Below are 25,432 nucleotides of genomic sequence, written 5' to 3'. Positions count from 1 at the left end.
TTTATTTATTGTATTTGTTTACCAGGATAGTCCAAATGGGCAGAAAGCTACGTCTTTTCAGTGGAGGCCCAGATTGAAAAGCTCCATACAAATTCCAACATTACATAAAGAACATAGTAAATGGTGGTATACAAGTATTCGACAAATTTGCAAAATTAGCAGCATCATGTAATGAATTACTGCATCAGTATTATTTACATTGTGATTTTGTCTGTTAAGAATCCTGCTGTCTGTTTTTACTGTGTGAGAAATGTAGCTAAAGACTTGCTCATAAACTAGTGTTATTTTCCACCTCTAGCACTTGACTTGTATTTGCAAGGACAGGTCTAATTTACACATAGATGGTCACTGTTTCTATTTCCTTAAATCATATTTGTCCTTCTGAATTGTTTGCACCTCCCTAGATTGTTGAAATCTTTCTTATTTAGTTTGTCACTGGCTATCTCATTAATTATACCAGCACTTTAAGGTTAGCTCATGTGTGCTACACTCACCCCTTTTTCTGAGTAACCCCCATAGTTTACTTCTAATACTAAAACCCCTGTTTTGCAGCAAAACTAACCCTATTCTGTTTGACAACATTGCTGCTAACTTCCAAGGCTCCTCTAGCTAGATCTCCTTAGCTCCTTTAATGAACTCTGCTTAACCCTTCTTGTTAATTAACATGGCTGTGCAGATCTTAAAAGTAATAGCCACTACCTCTTAGATAAAGTAATTTCAAATAACCTGAATATAATCTATCACCTTTTCACACTACCCTGATATATAAAAAGCAACTAATGCATGATATTAATTCCCCCCAATATATATATATATATATATATATATATATATATATATAAAATATATATACACACACATATACATATATATATATATATATATATATATATATATATATATATATATATATATATATATATATATATATATATATATATATGTGTGTGTGTGTGTGTGTGTGTGTATATAGAGTGATATATATCAGTGAAATGCTGAACTTTTATCTACTCATTCCGTTGGCCATAATGTGTACGTCGGTACTAGGCAAGCTGCAAATGCAGATCATTTTAAGCCTAGTGAATTTTCCTTTCAAATGTAAGAATCAAAGCTTGTACCTTGTGACTGTGGGGAAAATAACTAAACCATTACACCAACATCCAACCCCAGAAAAAAATACCAGTAGTCTTAATTTGAGACCAGCATTACAGCTGCTGTTTCTCCCAGCTCAATGTATTTACAGCTTGTGCCACAGAGACAAGCACTCTCTGGTCAGTCATTAAATACGGTTTATGGAAAAGAGATGAAGAGAGTGGTGAAGGGACAGCTGGTGTGGTTCCATTATTGGAGAAAGAAATGGCAAGTAAGTATCCTTAACAAGACATGTGAGGCAAAGGGTATGTGACAAGATCTTTGGCAGAGGTGATCAGAGTGAGGAACTTTGATAACTGGCTACTTATTTAATCGGGATAATGAGAAAGAAGAAGCTGGAACTGGGTGCTCCTCTACTGCAATACAATTTATTAATTATGAATACAATAAGAAATAAAAAGGAGGGTGGTCTATGGCCGGCAGTTCAGCATGCTAAAAGCAGAAATGAAGATAGTAGGGGGAGAATGTAAGGTTTACTGACATACAGATCATAAGAACGTGGACTGGAGAGAACATGAATGGTTTTGATCAGATGTAGTAGGGGGCAAGTAGTGACACAAAAATATATTTTGGCTGTATAACTCTAGGTGGCCTGCATGCAATCTTAAGTATACTTGTGGCTGGTGTTGAATCTGCCATACTGAGTAATTGATATACCTATGCAAACCTTCAAAGTAATAACCATTCTCGTAAGAGTACACTAATCACCTTTTCTTTGCATGTCTTAATATCTAAAGGTATTGCATCCAGAACCGTGTATGTAATCATTCCTCAGTACTCGGCACTCACTAGGCTGCTTATAAAGTTTAATGCCCCTTTGAGTATTTACCTGTCCAAACACTTGTCACAACCAGAATGATCACACCTCTTCCCCACTAAGAAAATAGAGCCTATATCATAAAAATCATGGACGACCATCTCCAGGTCTTGTCCTTTTTCTCTGTATTTTACAGGCAGATTAACTCTGCCTCATGTATAGAGCTTCGAATGACAGCATTCTGTCCGAACGATTACATATTCACAAGTCCAGTGGTATCATCAACAGCTGCAAAAGGGATATCCATCTCTTTTTCAAAATAAATTTTGGTGGAACAAGTTTGTATCACAGAGAATGCCACTTTTATAGAATTGTCTTCCACTTCACATGAAGCAAAGTACATCTCTTACTCTATTCAAATTTGATTTGGATGAATGGATGGGTAACTGCAAATTCACCAGTGGTTTACCATCCCTGTGCTTCATGGATAGGCAACATGTAAACTTCCCAACAGATCCTTGTTTTTCTCTTCGCTGAGTTGTTTGTGCATAAAATATGATGGCTAAAAACTATCATGACAATGAAGGCTTCTTAAGATCCTCACAAATCAATAGCTTTGTAAGTACCTATGAACCTATGAGTAGCGCTGATTTTGCAGTGAAACAGTTCTGCACCAAATCAGCCAGAATGAACAGAGGGATTCTGTAGAGGGATTCTGGAGCTGGCACCACATGCCGGAAGGATTTGTTGATGAAAGAGGGGGTTGCAAGCATGCAGATTAGTGAGGTGGCTGGTGACACAAGGTACACAAGTACAGCAAGATAGGAATTTGCAGGTATTGTGCACTATTAGGTGGAAAGAAATGAGAAAATGTCATAGCAACATAAATTTATTAAACCTAGACTGAGACTCAGAAGGTTGAAAAGCTAAGACAGCAGTAATATGATGGCTTCTTATTGACTTTATGGATATTTAAGATGTCTACTTTTAGTACACCTGAGAAGAAGCGTAAGAGAGTGAAAGCTGGTGTGTGTGTGTGTGTGTGTGTGTGTGTGTGTGTGTGTGTGTGTGTGTGTGTGTGTGTGTGTGTGTGTGTGTGTGTGTGTGTGCATGTGTGCGTGTGTGTGTGAGGTGTGTGCATGTGTGCGTGTGTGTGAGGTGTGGGTGGGTGTGTGTGGGTGGGTGTGAGTGTGTGGGTGCGTGTGTGCATGTGTGCATGTGAGTGTGTGTGTGTGCGTGTGAGTGTGTGTGTGTGTGTGTGTGTGTGTGTGTGTGTGTGTGTGTGTGTGTGTGTAAGTGCAGTGGATTTCTTTTAAATGATTTATTTTCATTGTGGCTTCTTTCTGAATGTTATAGTTGTGGTGCATTCCTTTTTCTTTTTTTTTTTTTTTTTTGCCATTTGCATGATACATTTGCAACAGCCTGAATTTTAAATAACTTACTATAGTCAATAGTTGTAAATTTCCTGTGTGGAGGCTGTTGGCATATTTGGAGTCACTGGTTGAATGATGGAAGTTGATGTGACTTACAACATGTCATAAATTTCTGGGCCACAGTCATAATAAATAAAGCATACTTTGATAGCTTACTGGTAGAAAAACAACTGTGAACTCTACAAAGCATCAAACATGCATATCTCTGGAGATACCTGAAAATGTGATTCCCATGCAATTTGCATGAAGGAAGCAATATGTTCCTAGAATTCTGAAGGATCGATTAGGAATCTAATGGAAAGATAGGAGTCAGTAGGGAATAGCTTAGCTAGCTGTAATAAAAGTGTAATATCATCATCATTCTCTTTCGGCTTTTCCCGTTAGGGGTCGCCACAGCGGATCATCTTTTTCCATTTCTTCCTATCCTCTGCATCTTGCTCTGTCACACCAACCGCCTGCATGTCCTCTCTCACCACGTCCATAAACCTTATCTTAGGCCTTCCTCTATTCCTCTTACCTGGCAGCTCCATCCTTAGCATCTTTTTCCCAATATACCCATCATCCCTCCTCAGCACATGTCCAAACCAACGCAATCTCGTCTCTCTTGCTTTGTCTCCAAACTGTCCAACATGAGCTGACCCTCTAATATACCGATTCCTAATCCTATCCATCCTAGTCACACCGATTGCAAATCTTAACATCTTTAACTCTGCCACATCCAGCTCTGACTCCTGCCTTTTGTCAATGCCACTGTCTCCAACCCATATAACATAGCTGGTCTCACTACACTCTTGTAGACCTTCCCTTTCACTCTTACGGATACCCGTCTGTCACAAATCACTCCTGACACTCTTCTCCACCCATTCCACCCTGCCTGTACTCTCTTCTTCACCTCTCTTCCACATTCACCATTACTCTGAACTGTTGATCCCAAGTACTTAAACTCGTCCACCTTTACCAACTCTACTCCCTGCATCCTCACCATTCCTCTACCCTCCTCTCATTTACACACATATATTCTGTCTTAGCCCTGCTGACCCTCATTCCTCTGCTCTCTAGAGCATATCTCCACCTCTCCAGAGTCTCCTCAACCTGATTCCTACTCTCACTACAGATCACAATGTCATCTGCAAACATCATAGTCCACGGGGCCTCCTGTCTGATCTCATCTGTCAACCTGTCCATCACCACTGCAAATAAGAAAGGACTCAGAGCTGATCCTTGATGTAATCCCACCTCCACCTTAAACGGATCTGTCACTCCCACTGCAGTCCTCACCACTGTCACACTACCCTCGTACATATCCTGTACCACTCTTACGTACTTCTCTGCCACTCCCGACTTCCTCATACAATACCACAACTCTTCTCTAGGCACCCTGTCATATGCTTTCTCCAAGTCTACAAAGACGCAATGCAACTCCTTCTGACCTTCTCTGTATTTCTCCATCAACACTCTCAGAGCAAACATTGCATCTGTAGTGCTCTTTCCTGGCATGAAACCATACTGCTGATCACTAGTCATCACCTCCCTTCTTAACCTTGCTTCCACTACTCTTTCCCATAACTTCAAGCTGTGACTAATCAGTTTTATCCCTCTGTAGTTACTGCAGCTCTGCACATCACCCTTATTCTTAAAGATAGGTACCAAAACACTTTTTCTCCACTCCTCAGGCATCCTCTGACTTTCCAAAATTTCATTAAACAATCTAGTTAGAAATTCCACTGCCATTTCTCCTAAGCACCTCCATGCTTCCATTGGTATGTCATCTGGGCCAACAGCCTTTCCATTCTTCATCCTCTTCATAGCTGCCCTTACTTCCTCCTTGCTAATCTGTTTCACTTCCTGATTCACTATCCCCACATCATCCAACCTTCTCTCTCTCTCATTCTCTTCATTCATCAGCCTCTCAAAATACTCTTTCCATCTACTCAACACACTCTCCTCTCTTGTGAGTACCTTTCCCTCACTATCCTTTATCACCCTTACATGCTGCACATCTTTCCCAGCTCTGTCCCTCTGTCTAGCTAATCGGTACAGGTCCTTTTCTCCCTCTTTAGTGTCCAATCTCTCGTACAACTCTCCATATGCCTTATCCTTAGCTTTTGCCACCTCTCTCTTTGCCATGCCTCATCTCCTTATACTCATGTCTACTTTCTTCATCTCTTTGACAATCCCACTTCTTCTTCGCCAGCCTCTTCCTCTGTATACTCTCCTGTACTTCCTCATTCCACCACCAGGTCTCCTTGTCCTCCTTCCTCTGTCCAGATGTCACACCAAGCACCTTTCTAGCAGTCACCCTTACTAGTTCTGCTGTAGTTACCCAGCTATTCGGTAACTCTCCACTGCCTCCCAGTGCCTGTCTTAACTCTTCCCTAAACTCCACTTCACAATCACCCTTTTTAACTTCCACCATTTAATCCTTGGCACAGCTTTCACATTCCTCCTCCTCTTCTTGATCACCAACGTCATTCTACATACCACTAATCTATGCTGCTTAACTACACTTTCACCTGCCACCACTTTACAGTCTCCAATCTCCTTAAGACTGGCCTTCCTACATAGTATATAATCAACTTGTGAGCATCTTCCTCCACTCTTGTACGTCACCCTATGCTCCACCCTCTTCTTAAAATACGTATTCACCACAGCCATGTCCATCCTTTTCGCAAAATCCACAATCATCTGACCTTCTGCATTCCTTTCCTTAACACCATACCTACCCATCACTTCCTCATCCCCTCTGTTCACTTCACCAACATGCCCATTAAAGTCCGCTCCAATCACTAGTCTCTCACCCTTGGGTACACTCACCACAACTTCATCCAACTCACTCCAAAAGTGTAATATAAAAGCTCCAAATTATATGTTTTCTTGAATGGCAAGTTGTTTTGTTGAGATGCATTTGCAATTGACACATCTATTTGGGTTATGAAATCACCTAAAGCTTTCTTATAATGTATTCCAAATTAAATTTGGTTAAGCATGACTGCAATACCTCACATATGGTAGATTAACATAATTTTGTGAAATTGCCACATATAGGCTCCCTGATCCAAAATATGGTGAGCATTGCTAGACCTGTGAAAAGAGAAAGTGCCTGACTTGTAGATATTGGCATAACAATTGTGTATACTCTTTTTGGACTTTACTAGCGCTAATTATCAAGTCTTCACTTACACTCAAAAGACCTATTTGTTCTGTAATGCTACCTAGCATGAGCACTCACATCAGCCCTTAAAAGAGTTTCTCTTTCAACATGGGAATATCTCTTGGTGAACTGATCTGTATCCAGGCAGTGATGGTGAGAGTCTGCTTCCAGAAGGCTGTCACCCATTACTGGCTTACATTTGTACTATGCCTTAATCCCATCCCTGGTGGCTGGCATGTCCACTCACCAAAGTGAGGGCCTGCTATGATTTTCCAGTGCATGCATATGATTCCAAGCATGCATAGTAGGTACATAGGTTCATAGATAGGTACTAGGCTATTGGCCCTAGGCCCTATATAAGTCTAACCAAAAAGGTACCCTGGCTTTCAGCACCCAAGAAAATTATTTTCCTGTGCCCCTGTCGAGCAGAGCCACAGAGGTAATCCCCGGGGTGAATTTCCTATTTCCCATCCAATCATCAAGATTTTTCTTAAAGAGTGCTAATGAGGAGCTTTGCTTGATATAGATAGGTAGTTTGTTCCAGAGTATACCCCAACCCTGGCCCACCCACTTCAGATACACATACTCCCTCTACTTGCAATCTAAGCTACAAACCTACAATTAATAGTCCGACTAACTCTCTCCTAGCTTGTCATCTCAATATTAGAAGCATTAATAACAAGGTACATGAATTGCATGCACTTCTGGATGTCCACTCCCCTGAGATTCTCTGTTTATCTGAAACCTGGTTAAAACCTAACACTACAGACAATTAAGTGTTACCACCTGGGTACAACATACACAGGCAGGATCGTGTTTCGAGGAAGGGGGTGGGGTAGCCGTACTCTATAAATCTGTGTTGAATGTCTCCATAGATGTAATACAACCACCTCAGATTAATAACTCGGAGATTCTTGCCACCAAATTGCAACTTAATAAAAATAAATGCATTAATATCATCTGTATGTACATACCCCCTGGTAACAATATATCTACACTTGAAGATATCCTGCACTGGCTATCATGTCACTACCCCCAAGAAACCCTACTACTTGGAGACTTTAACATAGACTGGGGCACCTGTTCCTCAGAATCCCCAACCACCCATATTAACCTGCATGCATTTACACAAATCATATCCACCCCTACCAGGATAGGTAAACCCAACCAAAAAGAAAGCATACTTGACTGGATACTCATAAATAGTCCACCCCCAACTGTACACGTCTGGTACCCTCCCTGATGGCCTAAGCAATCACTTTCTCACCTATGTAATTAAGCACACAGCCATTAATTCCCAACAACCTTTACTCAGAAAGGTTAGAAACAATATAAACTTTGACCCTGCCAATTTCCAACAAGAACTAAACTCATGTAACTGGTCTATTCTCAAACACTTCCCCTTAGAGGAAGCAGTAGCATACTTTAACAACAAATTCCTTGAGATCCTTGATTTGCATGCACCTGTTCGTTCAAAGAGAACAAAGGCAAAAACTGTGCCATGGCTTTCTAAAGAGTCTAAACTCAAAATTACCTTTAGAAACAAAGCATGGGCTTTATGGCGTTCTTCTAAATACCCCCAAGATCACATTAAATACAGGCAAACCAGGAACTAAACTAAAAAATCCATTTTACAAGACAAAAAACTATACTACTGTAATTTACAGACAGTAAATCAAAATAACCCTCAGAAGTTTTGGGCAGGTTTAAATAATCTACTACATCCTGGACAAACTTCAACCCCAATCCCTGCTGCTACTATTGATAAAACCCCTGAAGATGTTTCTGACAGTTTTAACCGATTCTTTACTCAGACAATTCAAGCCCTAGCTAGCCAACTACCTCCTAGCTCCCCTGGTCCTGAAAGTAGCACCCCTAGAAACCTACTCGCATTCAGCTTTCAACCAGTCGCCACTTCACTTATTTGTTCCTTGATCAAAAAATGAAAACCCACTACACTTTCTGCTGATCAACTCCCTGCCGAGTACCTACAAAAATCAGCTGATGCTATTGCTTACCCCGTCTCAATACTAATCAATCAAACCATAGTAGAAGCTAAAATTCCCACCATCTGGAAAATATCCTATGTAATCCCACTTCACAAAGGAGGCAGCTTTACTGAATTCTCCAATTATAGGCCAATAGCTATACTCTCTTCACTTGCAAAGATTATGGAAAAATTTATTCATAGACAACTCATGCACCACCTAATCTAGAATCACCTTATGGCAGACACTCAGCATGGTTTCCGTCCTCATCACAGCACTACTTCAGCCCTCCTAGCCTTTACCAACACCATAAACCATAATCACAACAATAATTATATATCCTCAGCCCTCTTCTTGGATCTTTCCAAGGCATTCGATATGGTTGATCACCAACTTTTAATCCACGCCCTACAAACATTCTGTCTACATGCTAGAGCCCTTGAATAGTTTCAATCCTACCTGAATGGTCGACAGCAGGCTGTCCTCTGGCAGAACAAACTCTCTAACCTTCTACCTAACACCCTTGGAGTACCACAAGGCTCTATACTAGGACCCTTGCTGTTCTCCATCTTCATTAACGACCTTTATACTGTCATCTCAAAAGTCAGTTGTATCCAATATGCTGATGACTCTACTTTGATTTGCTCGGCCAAATCTCCAATTATGGTCAGCTACCCAGACTACCTTTAATACAATAGAAAACTGGCTTTCTGAATGTCATCTGATCCTAAATCCCAAAAAAACTAAAATGCTGTTATTTTCACCAACACGTAGGTCCACCGCTTTCACCTTTACCATAAATTCAAATGATGGCACAATAATGTCCCCTGACCCCTCTACAAAACTATTAGGTGTCATCATAGATAATAATCTAAAATTCGACCTACATGTTAACCAAACTATCAAAACCATCATTAAAAAAACTAGGTTCACTTCCTAACCCCTCCAGCTAAAATTGCCATAGCTCGCTCTCACCTTCTTTCAACCCTTCTGTATGCATCCCCTCTACTCTCGAATTTAAACAAGACTGTCCTTAACAAACTCTCAATTTTCTACAACCACATTGCCAGGTTTGCCACTGGGCTGCCATTTAGGACACATCACTGCATCAATCACTGCATCACCACACCTTGGGTGGCTTGAACTACCCAGCCTAATACAGTATAACCAACTGATTATGGCCTATAAAATCCACTATAATCCGAACAATACTCCTGCACTTAAAAATATTATCACCCGCTATAACAATCCTAGACTGCTTCGATCCATCAACAAACTACTAATTCAGACTAGCAAAATTAATAACACAGCCGGTGACTCTCTCTTTGCAAACTCTGTAAGTAGATCCTTGAACTCTCTTCCAGCTGATTTTACCTTACTTTCCACCTTAGGTCAATTTAAAATTAGACTCAAACAACATTTGTCACTTAACTGGCTATGTCACTGTATCAAGCCTGGCTAACTCTCTCTAGAATGTGTAAAAATCTGTTAACCAGCTTACTGTGTAATTTAATTTAATCCTGGTTTACGCTCGGGATTAACTCTAACCTGTGGAACTTGTTTAACTTGCTTACTTATGTAATCTCTGTAAATAGTCTGTTTGTATTATGTAATGCTGGCATTATGTAATGCTGTATCTGCTTACCCTTGGAGCTTTTCTCCCTGGACCTCCGCTGAAAATGGACATGCATCCAGTCTGACTATCCTGGTCAACAAATGTAAATCTATCCCTCCAGCATGTTCTGTTTATTGTAGTGACAAGGTTTAGGTCCCCAGAGCATGTAGCTCGGAGGGATTGGGAATTCTTTAAGTGGAGCATGTCCAACAGCTCTGGGTTTGACATAGCTTTGTATATTAGGCAGAGATCACCTCTGAGTAGGTGATATGCGATGGAGTAAAGCTGGAGTTTTTTTGAGACGGTCTGCGTAGGGCATCTGTTTGAGGCCAGTAATCCTCTTTGTGAGGTATTTCTGCGGCCTTACTAGTTGCTGTAGATATTTTGTGAGGTGCATGCTAAAAGGGGCATTGTACTCTATAATGGGTCTAATGAGTGACAAATAGAGGGGAACAATGACCTCTTTTTTCCTGGATGAGAAACCTTTTGTGATGAGATGTGCCATGTAGAAGGATTTCCTGACTACTGTGGCAATGTGATTGTCAAAGGAGAGACTACGATCCATCTGTGTCCCAAGGTCTCTTATCACACTTTCCATGTTAGGTAGACTGCCACCTATTTAGTAGCTCATGGGTACAGAGTTTTTACCAAAGGGGATGACAGTGCACTTTTTGACATTGAGCTTGAGGCCATGGCTTTTACACCAGGCATCTGTCTCTGTGAGGCCCTTTTGTAGGATGTCCACATCGTTAGGAGTTTTGATTATGGCTCCTAGTTTGCAGTCATCTGTGAACTTCATTAGCCAAAGACCTTCTGTGTTAGCCTGTACTTCAGAAAAGTAGATACCAAACAGGAGAGAACCCAAGACTGAACCCTGTGGTACTCCACTTATCACTGGTCTGAAGTCGGATTTGGAGTCTGCTACCTTCACAGTGTGGGTTCTGTCAGTGAAACAGTTGGCAACTCATCTTGTGACATAGGGATTTATACCTAGTTTATTGAGTTTATCTACAATTCCAGAGTGGGGGATGGTGTCAAAAGCCTTGGCGAGATCTAGATAGGCTGTGTGAACCACCTTAGCATCATCTATGGCTTTGGTGACTGCTTCAAAGAAATCTGTCAGGTTTAGGGGACATGATCTGCCTTTTACAAACCTGAACTGGATGGGGTCCAGAGTTTAGAGATTAGTATTTTCTTTGTGTATAAGATCCATGATAATACGTTCCATGGTCTTGCAGACCAGGCTCATTAGGCTAATGGAGTGGTAGTTCCCGGGATCCATGGTGGCTCCCCCTTTGTGGAGTGAGATAACCATCACTGTGCACCATTCAGTGGGCGCAAAGCCTGAGATGAGGCTATGATTGAAGATGGTGCTTAGGTGGGGTGCCAGTTTATTCTGCAGTGCATATAGAATGCAGCCTGGGATATTGTCAGGTCCCATGGATGCTATGTTCTTGGCTTTGGACAGTGTGGTTTTTACCTGTACAGCCATGATTACAGGAACTTTGCATTCTTCCGGTATAGAGATGGGCCCTTTAGAGGGTGAGAGGAGGGTAAAGTTAGCACTGAACCTATCTGCCAGGATGTTGGCAATATTAGTTGGTTCTGTATATTTAGTGCCATTGTGCTGTAACTCAGAGCAAATTTGAGTGTTGCCATTGAGATTCTTGACATAGCTATAGAATGCTTTGTGGTTGTCTTTAGAATCAGTGGTGACTTTATTTTCGTAACTAGCTTTGGAGGATTTTATGAGGAATCTCAGCTTCTTACCGAGGCTGACCACGGAGTTCCTCCAATCAAGGGATTTTACTCTTTTTTGCAACAGCTTCGTTCTTCTGTTGCACAGTTTGTTTATGGCAGGGGACCACCAGATTGGCTTCCTTTTTTTGAAGGATAACATCTTGGTTCTGTTAAGGATAGCACGATCCATGCACTCATGTAAGTGCTTATGAAGTGCATTTGTGTAGTATTCAGCAGTCGTACCTCTATTGTCCATCTGCATGGGTGTCATTAAGTTTGCCATTTCTGTCTTAAGAAGTGTGAAGTTGGCTTTGGAGAAATTTTTTACAGTGGTTTCCCTAATGGGGGGTGGGGGCGGGATGTGGATATCTAGGGTGATTAGCTTGTGGTCAGATCTGACCAACGAGGAACTGACCTCTGGTGTGGAACACCGGTCGCCCATGTTGGTAATGACCAAGTCTAGGATATTGTTTCCCCTGGTGGGGGTGTGGATAAATTGATCCAAGGCATTAGAATTTATGAATTCCAGAAAACATTGAGCAAAAGAGTTGGTACATGAATAGTTTTCCCAGTTAATGGTGGGGTAGTTGAAATCACCCATTATTAGGTGTTGGGTTGTACCCTAATATTTTCCAGTGTATCAAGAAATGAGGAGTGGGAATCCTGGGGCATGGTGGGGGATCTGTAGCAAGTTACAATTTGGATTGTGGTCTTTCCCATAGTTAGTTGCACTTGGATAATCTCGGATGCATTATGCTGAGCAACTATCCTGGAGGTGTGGATATCCTTAATGAATATGGACACGCCTCCACCTTTAGTGTTTCGGTCCAGGTTAGGTGGCCAAAAGGTGTGGTATGAATTATAGCCTGGTAATGCAGGGATGCTCTCTGGAGCCTTGAACCAGGTCTCTGTCACTGCGCAGATGTTGATGTTCTCCATTTTAAGGAGTGCCTCCAGTGAATGCATTTTGTGGTTTAGACTTCTAGCACTGAGTAGCATTACCCAGAGATTTTGCTTGCTTGTACCTGTTAAGGTGGTGAATTTGTCATTTGAACCTTGCCTAAAAAAGGCACTATAGGGGTGGCAAGAGCCTTAGCCAGTATCCAGAATCCCAAGGGTGGCAGGTGCAGGCCATCTCTGGCAAAGCATCGTGGTCTGCTGATCATGTCATCCCAGGCAGACAGATACTGGATCCCCTTAGAATGACACCAGAAGGTTAGCCAATTGTTGAAGTCAATCATTTTGTCCTTGTACTGTGGTATCATTCTGGGTGATGGCAGGATGCTACTCATGGCTAGGGTCATACTTGCCCGGGCTACAAAATAGGAGAGCTTCTCCATGTCTCTTTTCATGTAGTCCAGGGAGGTACATCTCAGGTCATTCACACCAACATGGACAATGACAGAGTCATATTTGTACTTGTTGGGGCATGACCTGAGTGTGTGCGTTATGTGGATAGTACATGTTAATGTATGCACACAGGTTGACAGAACAAATATAACGCCTTCATCCCTTATGCTGTATTTTGTACTTTGGAATTTCCATCCGGTATTAGCATGGCTGTGAATCAGATAGCCTCCTATCTATCCAGATGATTGAACTGGTTTTGGGCACTCATTTGTTTTTTCCACTATGAATTCACCCTGTCCCTGTGTCACTAATTTATACTATTTTTTACAGGTCCCCATCAGGAGCCAGCCCACATTTGCACAAATATTGCTTAATTGTACTGAAGCATTCCAAAGGACCTAATATATTCTTTAAAAACAGATAAAACCAGTGTGTGAATTTTGCTGCTCTTGTTTCAACTGAGCTGTCAAACAATAGAATGTTGAAGCTATAAGTGTGAGCTACCTTAGGGAGATGCAAAATGATGGTTAATTGATACAGAGTTTTGAAGCAACTGCAAAGATATTTGGTTGTGAGTTTGATAACCATTTCTTCAAGAATATACTTAAATGAAAATGTTTTTTTTTAGATGTCATGGGTGACATTTGAAAAATGTGAGGGTATTATTTAAAGGTGGACATTATGATGGCATAAAGTTTGTCTAAACTCACTTGCCTTGTATTCTCAATGATCCTATGATCTTATAATGTTTTGTAAAAGGATGCAAGAAGTGAAGCCTAATGCATGGAGTGCATGAGGGTCTTGCACCCAACAGACAAGTTTGTCCCTTTCTTAGATTTATTTTCACTATCTGTCAAAAGCTAAGAATGGAACAGACAAGTCTGTCTGTTTCTTAGCTTTATTTTCGCTGTCAAGAGCTATTTGTTGATAGATTTGATGTTAGTCAAGTAGCACATACTGATTTGAAAAAGTGTTGAAGTGCTATACTTTTGTGGCAGATATTTAGCTAGAAGCACTACAAAGGAGTTATCTGGTATTGGTGTCCATGCTATGTCTTTACATAGTATTCATTCAATGATTCTAAGTGTGCTACTGGAACACTGTACAGTTCAATATCTGGGAGGTCTAAGTCCCATCCTTGGATAAGGAAGTGTGGGTGTGTGTGTGTGTGTGTGTGTGTGTGTGTGTGAGTGTTTGATTATTCAGTGCATGAGCTGACATGGCAGAGGATATTTTTATAAAGACTATTTGGATAATTCATGGTCCAAACTCATAAAATTGCCCAGATAAGAAGAATATGAATTGTTTGAATTTTCACTTCCATCTAGTGATGAAAAGGTTAAAGTCAATGCCCTAAGACTGGCTGGAGCTGTAATTGTTGAGGAGTGGAACTTGCTAAAAGTTGAGGAGTTTTTTTTTTCTTTTCATGAGGACCTGTTGTATTGTTACTTAGAGCTAAACTATTGTCAGATGAAATTTTCAGGTACTTTTCGTTTCAGATTGGGAGCTGCAACTACAAAAGAGCAGAGAGTAAATTTCATTGGGATTGTACATGCAAAAGACTTCATCCCAAATGAATAAGGTAAAAATTGAAAACAAATATGTTTTTAATAACCAATGCCAAAGACAACTGTGCAGTGAATGCCCTTTCAAAGACCTGCCTATACTTTTTGTTTGTTTGTTTTTACTGTTTGTTGTTTTTGTGACTTAAGTTTTTGTGTCTTTCTGTCACGAGATGGGTTGCCAACTGGCTTACAGACAGAACTCACATGGTAAGAATAGCGGGCTCCAGGACCAACTTTAAATCAGTCACATGTGGTGTCCCACAAAGCTCGGTCCTGGGTCCCCTACTGTTCAGCATATACTTCTCAGAAGTACAGGCAAACACAGGAGGACTATGGCTAACCAAGTTTGCCAATGACTGCAAACTGGGAGCTATAATTGACTCTCTGTCTGACATGGACATCTTCCAAAAGGGCATTACTGAGACAGACACCTGGTGTCAAAGTCATGGCCTCAAGCTAAATGCCAAAAAATGCATAGTCATCCCATTTGGGAAAAACAAAACACCCATGAATTACCACATAGGTGGCAGCCCCCTTAATACAGAAGAAGTAATAAGAGATCTGGAGACCCAGGTAGATAGTAATCTCTCATTTGACAATCTTGCCAAAGTAGTTAGGAAATCCTTCTATGTGGCCCATCTAATTACTAAAGGGTTTTCATCTAGAAATAAAGAGGTTATAGTGCGCCTCTACTCGTCACTCATCAGACCCATCATAGAGTATAATGCCCCATTTGGGATGTACCTCACAAGACACTTCCAACAGCTGGAGAGACCACAAAAGTACCTCACCAAGAGGATTACTGGCCTCAAACATATGTCCTATGCAGCCCGAATGAAAAAACTCCAGCTGTACTCAGTGGCATATCGCTTACTCAGAGGTGATCTCTGCCTGACTTACAAAGCCATGTCCAACTCAGAATTGATGGACATGCTCCACCCAAAGAAATCCAAGTCACTGCAAGCCACTCGCTCTAGTGAGCTAAACTTCACCACAACAATAAATAGAACATGCTGGAGGGATAGATTCCTGTCACAGAGACTCCCCATGCTTTGAAACAAAATTCCAAACTACATTAGGCAGAGCACCTCACTAATAATCTTCAAGAGAAACCTTGACGAGTGGATGGGTAACATGAAATACACCCCTGAGATCACTTCATTGGCTTTGCTTGACAGAGGATCAGTTAATTAATCAATGGGGCAGCGAAAGCCGACACACTCTGGCTAGGCTTATAAATGCCCTTGAGCAGACAGCCTAGTACCTACCTATGAACCTATGAACCTATGAAGTGTAATTTATTTCAAATAGTAATGTTTTGTCAATCATAACAACTTCATTTAGTTCTGTTAGTCAGTACAAGACTAGTTGAGGTGTCTTTTTAAAAACCTTCTGTGAAGCATTTGACTTTAATTCATCTGCATTATGTATTAATGAATATAGAGGACTGTAAATGGGCCTCCAATATTATTGTCATTTTCTTTGTTTGAAAGACTGATATCCAGAAATTTTCCTCAAAAGCAGAGTAAAATGTTGTTTTGGATGTGAGTCTTGACATTACTGTCTAAAATATATAAAAATGAGTTATGACTGGAGAGACACAGTCATCATTGTAGTACATACAGCTTTATTAGTTTGATGTATGATCAGTTAAAGAAAAACAAATTGTTACAATGAGAGACTCAGTGTATAGAAGTGGGGGAAAACAATATGGCGGATCAATTCAGAAATGTATAAAATCCACAACTGGAGGTACAACAGTCAGTGGGTTTGACTGCCATAAAACCTGTGTGCACTTGTTCTCCTGAGAGGCTTTCCTTTTTGTTTTCCCCCACTGTATGTGCACTGCTGAAAAGATGTGTTGTTAATTGGGTAAGGCAGGCCAATTTGCGAATTAAAAACATTGTTTTTGTTGGTTGCAGAGATAAGAAAAGAAGAAGAAGAGTTTAAAGTTGTAGCCATGCTGTTCTTACTGCATGCTCCCCCATTAGGCTCAGTAGTCTACAATGCTTTCTTGCTGCTGTTGGTAGCAGTTGATGACATCACTGGGGCTTCCTGATTAGGTACTGCTTTTATGCTTTCAGTTCTTAAAGTGACAATGCTGTCACTTGTTAAAACGGCAATGTTATTCTCAGGCAAGTTAGCATTTTCTGCAGTTATGCTGTTCTTCGGCCAGGAGAACACTCTACCCAAATAAAAGTCATGCATATCCCTATAAATTTTCTATTTTTTAATTGCCAGTAACTGCTGTTCGTACTGCATGATCATTTCAATTATATAATCTCTTTACTCTGGTATTTAAAATATATTCCAACCAATAAAAACTCCTATGTAGATAACAATCAATTAAAAGCATTTACAAGACAGTAAAAATTTAAAACCATAGATACAAATTATCATCTTACTAAGTTCCTTGCCTGTAAAACTGGCTTTATGGAAGCCTTATCATTAAGCTCCTTCCCCATTGTAGCTCTCATCCTAATTATCCATTCTAATTCAGCTGCTTCTGTCCTATTAGTAAAATCCCCTATCCTTTCATTATTTCTAACTGTTTCTATAGCCATCAATCTAAATGTATGTGTACTATCATACTTGGCCACATGGTTAGCCAATGCATTATTATCTGCCCCCTTGTGTATATCATAAATGTGTTCTCTCATCCTTTACTTTAAGATACAGTTGTTTTTTCCTGTATAGTATGAAGAACATGCCAAATAAACAAGTTTGCTAGTGTTACAATCAGCAAATACTCCAAACTCTGTTGTCTTCTCTGTATCCGGATGAACAAAAGTGCTACTGCTATCGATATACTGACAACATACATTTAGATTTATGGCTATAGAAACAGTTAGAAATAATGAAAGGAGAGGGGATGTTACCAATAGGACAGAAGTATAGCAAGTTATAGTTGAACAAAGAATGGGTAATGTAAGGAATTTAACAGAAAAGTGTGAATTGAGGTGGATATTAAAACTTAGGGCAGATAAAAAATGTGATTAAATGGCAAAGTATTTATCAAAAGTACTTTAGAAGCACATGGGATATCTTAAAGCCAGTTTTACAGGCAAGGAAATTAGTAAGATGACAATTTGTACCTATGGTTTTAAATTTTAATTGTCTTGTTAATGCTTTTAATTGATTGTTAACTACATAGGAGTTTTTATTGGTTGGAATATATTTTTAAATACCATAGTAAAGAGATGTTTGGTTGTCTGATGAAGCGGCAAAACTTGTCGCGATAGTGCTGACCATTGAAAGTTTCTTTTTTCTGGATACTGGCTGTGATTTGGTTCTACTATATTTTTCAGTACATTGGCTTTTATCGTTTGGTGGAACCACTTGCCTGCACCACCTTCTGTTTTCTGTTTGTTACTATTGTTTTTGGTCTGTGGTGTACGGACATGGCTGAAGGCACTATGCAAGTACCTGAATTGGACTACTTACCAGAGCCAAATGGCGGTCGGAGGGCATGGTCTAGGACACTACAGCCATTGTTAGAATCCAATGTTAATCCCTTACTGGAAACAGGAATTGTGACCCTAGAACAAACACAAGAAGTAAGTCAGTATGATGCCTCACTGTTAGGAAGAGAAATGTTTAAGTTAGAAAATGATTTGTGTAAACTTAAAAGACTGCAAGTACAAAGGTATCATTTTGAGGCATGCTTAAAGCTTCAAATCATTCCCCGTGGGATACGCATTTTAAAAATGCCTACTTATGGGGAAACATACAAGGACTTGTTGACCAAATGGCAACAGTTAAACTTGGACACAAGTTTTAACTGTATACACTTTCTGATTGAACCCTTTTTACCAGAAGAACAAACATTAATGTCAAATGTCAATAAAAAGCAGATAGAGTTGTATGACCACTTTCCAGCAGCTATTATTGACTCTAAAATAGATTATATAATTGAAATGATCACTCAGTACGATCAGCAGTTACTGGAAATTAAGAAGAAGAAAATTTATAGGGATATGCATGACTTTTCTTCGGGTAGAGTGTTCTCATGGCTGAAGAACAACATAATCGCTGAAAATGCTAACTTGAGTGAGAATAACATTGCCGTTTTAACAAACGAAAGCATTGCCACTTTAAGAAGTGAATGCATAAAAGCAGTACCTAATTAGGAAGTCCCAGTGATGTCATCAACTGCTACCAACACCAGCAAGGAAGTATTGCAGACTATTGAGCCTAATGGGGGAGCACGCAGTAAGAACAGCATGGCTACAACAACTTTAAACTCTTCTTCTTCTCTTACGTCTGCAACCAACAAAAACAATGTTTTCAATTCGCAAATGGGCCTGCCTTACTCAATTAACAACACATCTTTTCAGCAGTGCACATACAGTGGGGGGGAAATGAAAAGGAATGCATCTTAGGAGAACGATAATGGGATAACTTTAAAGAGGATGTGGCAGCAGAGCAACGACCATTAGTTTGGAATATTTCTACAAAAACTTTGTCAGTGGCTGAAGAGAGACTTTTAAATAGAGGTATGACATTTATACCCTCAAGCACAATGACTATTACTGAAAATATAATTGAACTTAAGACTTTTACACATAATATTATGTTAAAATGTATGTTTAACTCTAAACAGGATGAAAAGCAGGATAATGCTATGTTTCATAAAAAAGCAGTTTTATTCCTAAAAATAATGCCACAATAGAAACCTTTGAGAGAATGTGTGAAAAGGAAATGTATAAACTATATGATAGAGTGGCTGGGAAAAAGTTTGTTAACTTGGATAGAGAATAGAGTGAAGCTCTAAGTAATTTACAGCATGATATGCAATTAATAATTAGGGATGCCAAAGGAGGTCCATTGGTTGTTACGGATATAAGTTATTATAAACAAACAATGGAACCTATGTTAAATTATGTGAATGTATATAAAAAGATAGATGTGGGACAACTAGATAAATGTATTATGAACATCTATGACACTATTTATGACTGTTTACAATGTCACATTATAACACAAGAGCTATTTGAATATTTCTTAGTCAAGGAACCTCTTATACCCATTATCCAGGGAACTCCAAAAATGCATAAGCACCCCAACACTGCCACCTATGTGACCTATAGTCACAGGGAGGGGATGGTGCACTGAACCTCTTTCATTATTTGTGGAAAAACATCTTAAACCTGTGTTAAGTAGAAATAGGTATGTGTTACGTGATACAAAACAGTTTTTGGGAGACCTGTAGCAATTCCTAAATTCTAGGGAGAGTAGGGATAGGTATTTGTTAGTGACACTGGATGTCCAGTCCCTATTCACAGTCATACCTAATGAACAAGGAGTAGATATACTTAGACGATATTTAATGAATGATGGACAGCTGGAACCCAAGTTTATAGATTTACTATCTCTGCTGGTGGAACTCATATTAAAGAATAATATTTTCTTATTTGAACATACACTATACAGACAATTAGATGGCGTAGCTCTGGGCACCTCGTGTGACAATAGCTATGCCAACATTGTCATGGCTCAATGGGAGAAGCATCACCTACTAGGTTTTGAAACCTGAGGAAGGATAGCATTTTATCGTAGGTTTGTAGATGACCTCTTCCTTTTATGGGAGGGGGACACTGCAACTATACAACAGTTAATTAATAATATTAATAGGAGCACTAACTTCTTGAAATTTACCAAGAATAAGGCTTATGACACAATAGACCTGGACGTAAGGATTAATCTGGACCTGGGGGGCAATTTTAACACACAAATATATAGTAAAGGATGTTACAGAAACAGTTACTGTTGTAGGCATAGTATGCATCCAAGGCATATATTTAAAAATATAATAAAAGGACAGGGGCTGAGAACCTCTTGGTTGACTACAAATGAAAGTAGCCTAGATGGGGTGTTAGCAGGTCTGAAGAATAAAATTTCGTACAGAGGATATAAGGAAGATAAAGTTAATGATGGGTTGTCTATGGTTCCAAGGCTACGGGAGACTATAGGAAAGCCTTATTTTTCAGAACAGAGGGAAATGGCACCACCAGGTCATGAACAAGCTGCCCTTAGGTCAGTGAGAATACCCATTATCTGCTCAAGTAATCTGAATTTCATGCAAGAAATTTTTAGGAAGAACTGGGCAGTATTATGCTCTGAAGAGGGAATTAGATAGATCATGGGAGACAACCCCACCTTTGCCTATAAAAATAAAAAAATCTTTAAAAAGGTTATTATGTCACCCCAGGGACTCATCAGATAATTCCTATAATAGGAACAGAGGCACTTTTCCCCGTCCCAACTGTAATTTCTGTCAGTATATCGATAGCAGTAGCACTTTTGTTCATCCTGATACAGGAAAGACAATAGAGGTTAGAGTATTTGCTGACTGTAACACTAGCAATCTTGTTTATTTGGCACACTGTATAGTATGTTCTTCATACTATATAGGCAAAAACCAACCATATGTTAAAGCAAAGGATGAGAGAACACATTTATGATATACACAAGGGCCAGATAATAATGCATTGGCTAACCATGTGGCCAAGTATGATAGTAAACATACATTTAGATTGATGGCTGTAGAAACAGTTAGAAATAATGAAAGGATAGGAGATGTTACTAATAGGACAGAAGTAGCTGAATTAGAATGGATAATTACGATGAGAGTTACAATGAGGAAGGGGCTCAATGATAAGGCTTCCATAAAGCCAGTTTTACAGGCAAGGAACTTAGTAAGATGATAGTTTGTACCTATGGTTTTAAATTTTAATTGTCTTGTTAATGCTTTTAATTGATTGTTAACTACATAGGAGTTTTTATTGGTTGGAATACATTTTAAATACCATAGTAAAGAGATGTGTTTTCTGATGAAGCGGCAAAACTTGTCACAAAAGCGCTCACAATTAAAAGTTTCTTTTTTCCGGATACTGGCTGTGGTTTGGTTGTACTATATTTTTCAGTACATATACTGGTATCTCAATTTCCTTTCCAATCCTCCAATATATACTGTATCCATTTCTGACAAAAAGTTTAAATAATTGCATCATCCCTAAAACAAAATAAATATATTTAAGGGACATCTATGCTTAACTCCCTTTCTTACCCTGATAGCTTATTCCATATATCCATTTACCATTATTTTTACCCATAAATTTTCATAACAAATTATCATAACTTCCACTATTTTTTACTTGCTCCATATAATTCCAAAGTGACCTATGTCATCTGATGACTTGTCTTATCAAATGACTTCTCTATATTACATGTAACCAATCTTATTAGATTTTTTTTCTGTCAAGATCATAATTGTTTCATTTACTATTATTAACATTTACATTACTTCTCTCCTTGTTATATTAAACCATTTATTCAGTCAGCACTTTTTGCATCCTTTTTTATATTATGTTCATAAAAAATTATAATCAGTATTCCCTAAAGTTAAAAGTTGCCTGATTCTTATAGCTTTCCTTTCCTCTTTTTTCCATATAAGGTTTCTCACCCCATGTCATATTTTGTCACGTATTATCCCTTTATCTAGCCATTCATTGAATACATTGCAGAAAAGCACACTTTGTTCCATCTCCATTTGCTTGTAAAACTCATAACTTAGTCCTCCTAATCTTGATGATGACTGTTTCTTCCTTCTCTTATTATTTCCTGTATTTCTGTCATAGTAATATCCTTTTTTTAGTTCTGCAACAGTACCTTAGGATATTTTTAACACACCATTCTTGTTTCTTAGCTTCTTTCTTTTCTTACATTTCACCTACAATTAATTCTACTAATTCCATTATCTATTTTTGTTCACCTCTTATACCACCCCTTCATTAAATAACACATCCATCCTTCCTTCTATTATTCTCACTTCTTTTCCTAAATAAGGTGATACCTCCTCTTTCCTACCTTTTAAGAAAAAACGTTGCTTAAATAATACATTTTAACTTTGTCTTTGTTTTTGTTATGCAACTTTCTTTCTATCTCTCTTATTCTCAAGTTCTACTTGATGTATTTCCATTATTTTAGAAGTACTTTTTTATTTTTCATTCTGTTTTCTATCATTAAAAAGAAACTTTCTTGCCCAGGTCCCCTTCAATAAATCACATCACACTAAATGACATTTGACAACCTTTATTAAAATTCCATAAAAATAACTTAATTGACCAACTAATACTTCATTTATTAATCATGTCATAAACATGCATATAACATTTAACATGCATGACTCCACTTAGCCTGATCAAGTAAACAGCATCCTTACCTCCACTCGGTTACTTTTACTTGACAAGCAGCGTGCAACTGCTCACTTGAATTTCCCAACAACCATATAACCATTAAATTAGAGCAGCATGACCCCGCTCACCCTGACCAAAGTAAGCAGCATTCTTACCTCCACTCACTTACTTTACTTAGCAAGCAGCATCCAACCGCTCACTTAAATTTCCTATCTCATTGAAATAACCATCCAACCAAATAAGCAGCGTCCTCACCTCCACTTACTTATACTTGGCAAGCAGCGTCCAACCACTCACTTGCATTTCCCAACTCACTGAAATAAACCTCCAACACCAGAAGAGGAACAGAAGAAGAACAAGCCTGACCCTCTTCTCTGCCCACCAGCCTGACCAGGCTATTCTTCCTCCTTCATTCCAAACTTCCAATAAGCCCACCAAAACAAACCTAACCATACCTAAAGGTCGAACCAAAGTCATTTAGTGAATGCCATACCCACTGAACCAGCTGTATCCTTGTTATCAAACTCCCCATAACCTAACAACATTTGCCTAAGCAACCAGTTGTTTAACTAGCTGACTTAACTGATAAGCCTTTCCCCAAAGCCAAAATAACTGCAGTAGACCACACAATACCCTTAGCTTGAAATCACCTCCTTAAATCACCAATCCTCTGTTATCCTTCCAACCTAAACTCCAAAATTATTCCCACCGCCAGCTTGCTAATGTTCCACAAAGACTGTAAGGGGCTGCAATGCCACCTGCACCCATGCCAAAAGGAATAATTTCAGATATTGCCATTGCAAGTTTAGAAAGATAAAACAGGCTTGCAGTAGCATGAATTTACAGAAAACAGTTATGTAACTTCAAATCTTATTGATTTAACAGTAAGTGCCAGAAAACCAGAATTTATGAAAAAATTGCCCAAAATATAAAACCAAGATTTTGACATCCTGGTAAAAACTGTATAGTAGAAGTATGCTTCTATATCAGAGTCTCCCATGACCTAGTCCCTGAAAACTCACCTACGATGCGCAGCAACGAAGAACTCCTGCAACATGTATCTGAAAGGTAATGATACTATGTTCCTGATAATGTGTCAACTGATCTGAAGGGCCTAACACCTGCATAACCTTAAACATCCTCAAAAGTCTCGATATCCTAATGAAAATCCTGGCTAGAACTCTAGCCACAGCATTCAGTACTAACCTTAACTCCCCCCCAATGCTACCTATACAGCTAGTAAGGAAGTAAAACACGACCTACTTTCTGGAAAACTCCAAGGCGTGCCTTGCTTAAGTCCTGTATCTCACACATAAACAAAGCACCCCATTCCCAAAATATCCCCAAAACAATCCCATGCCTACAATGCTTCCTGAAACCCTACCTACAAAATCCACTCAAAGCATAAATTAAATGTTCCTCGAGGTACTCCCTATAAACCCTAACCTAGTATGTAACATTACCAATACCTACTTGAGGGACAGATTTGTCACCCCAAAAATACTATGCCTTAGGAACACAATCCAGCATTCTGTCACCAGAGCACATCATGGGCCTTCTACCAACACAGTAAACTGGATGGGTAACTATAAATGCACCCCAAGAGTTCCACCCAATTCTGATATGCCTAACTGAGTACTTACAAAAATTACCTGTGACCTCATTGCACACCACTCCAGAGGGCAGAAAATTCCATCGCTGCTGCTTCCATCAGTTTTCAAGAGCACTTCCTTTGGATCTCCAACAGACACCCACTCTGCACTCCCCATCTGTAACCTCATTATGCACCACTCCAGTGGCCGAAAACGTTCCATAACATTACCTACTGTTAAATCGCACATATAACACAGCCCTTCCTATCAGCCCAAAGAAAAGAGTAGCAGTCAAACTTAATAACCTACTCAACCCCCACTGTAACTTCAGAAGCATTACCTTCCTTGTAAGAAACAACTAGTCCTACAAACTGACCCAACCATTCCTTGATTCAATAAAAGTCCTTAAGCAAATCCTATCTATTACCACATAACAAAATGATGCTGCAAATACCCAACATGCCTTCCTCATCTATCACCCGTACATCCATATTCTTACCCACACACTACAAGGGTATCAACTACATGTACCTAAGCAATATTGGCAAGGGAAAGGCTGTATTCTGCTGCAAACAAGCCCCCAAGCTCTACATGAAAGCTTTACCCTAGGGGAAATTAACACCCCAAGATCCCTCACATGAAAAGGACTAAACACAACTTTATTCATTAGGACAGTACCCCATCTGAGGACAGACCCCAAACTTCTTATAAGTAACCTTAACACCTGCTTCACTAATCGGTTGACATATGTCATCCTTAAAAGTCCCCACAGTACTCACTTGCTGCATCCACACATGCCAAAATGAAGAGGTAAAATATATCACTATCTGGGAGCACAATCCATGCAGCTCCATCAGTCAAAGCCACTTTACAGCAGCATCCATCACCTGA

The sequence above is a fragment of the Protopterus annectens genome, chromosome 6.part0, assembly GCF_019279795.1.
Source record: "Protopterus annectens isolate FY-2018-M chromosome 6.part0, PAN1.0, whole genome shotgun sequence".
Classification (NCBI taxonomy): Eukaryota; Metazoa; Chordata; order Ceratodontiformes; family Protopteridae; genus Protopterus; species Protopterus annectens.
Note: the sequence above shows the minus strand (reverse complement) of the source record.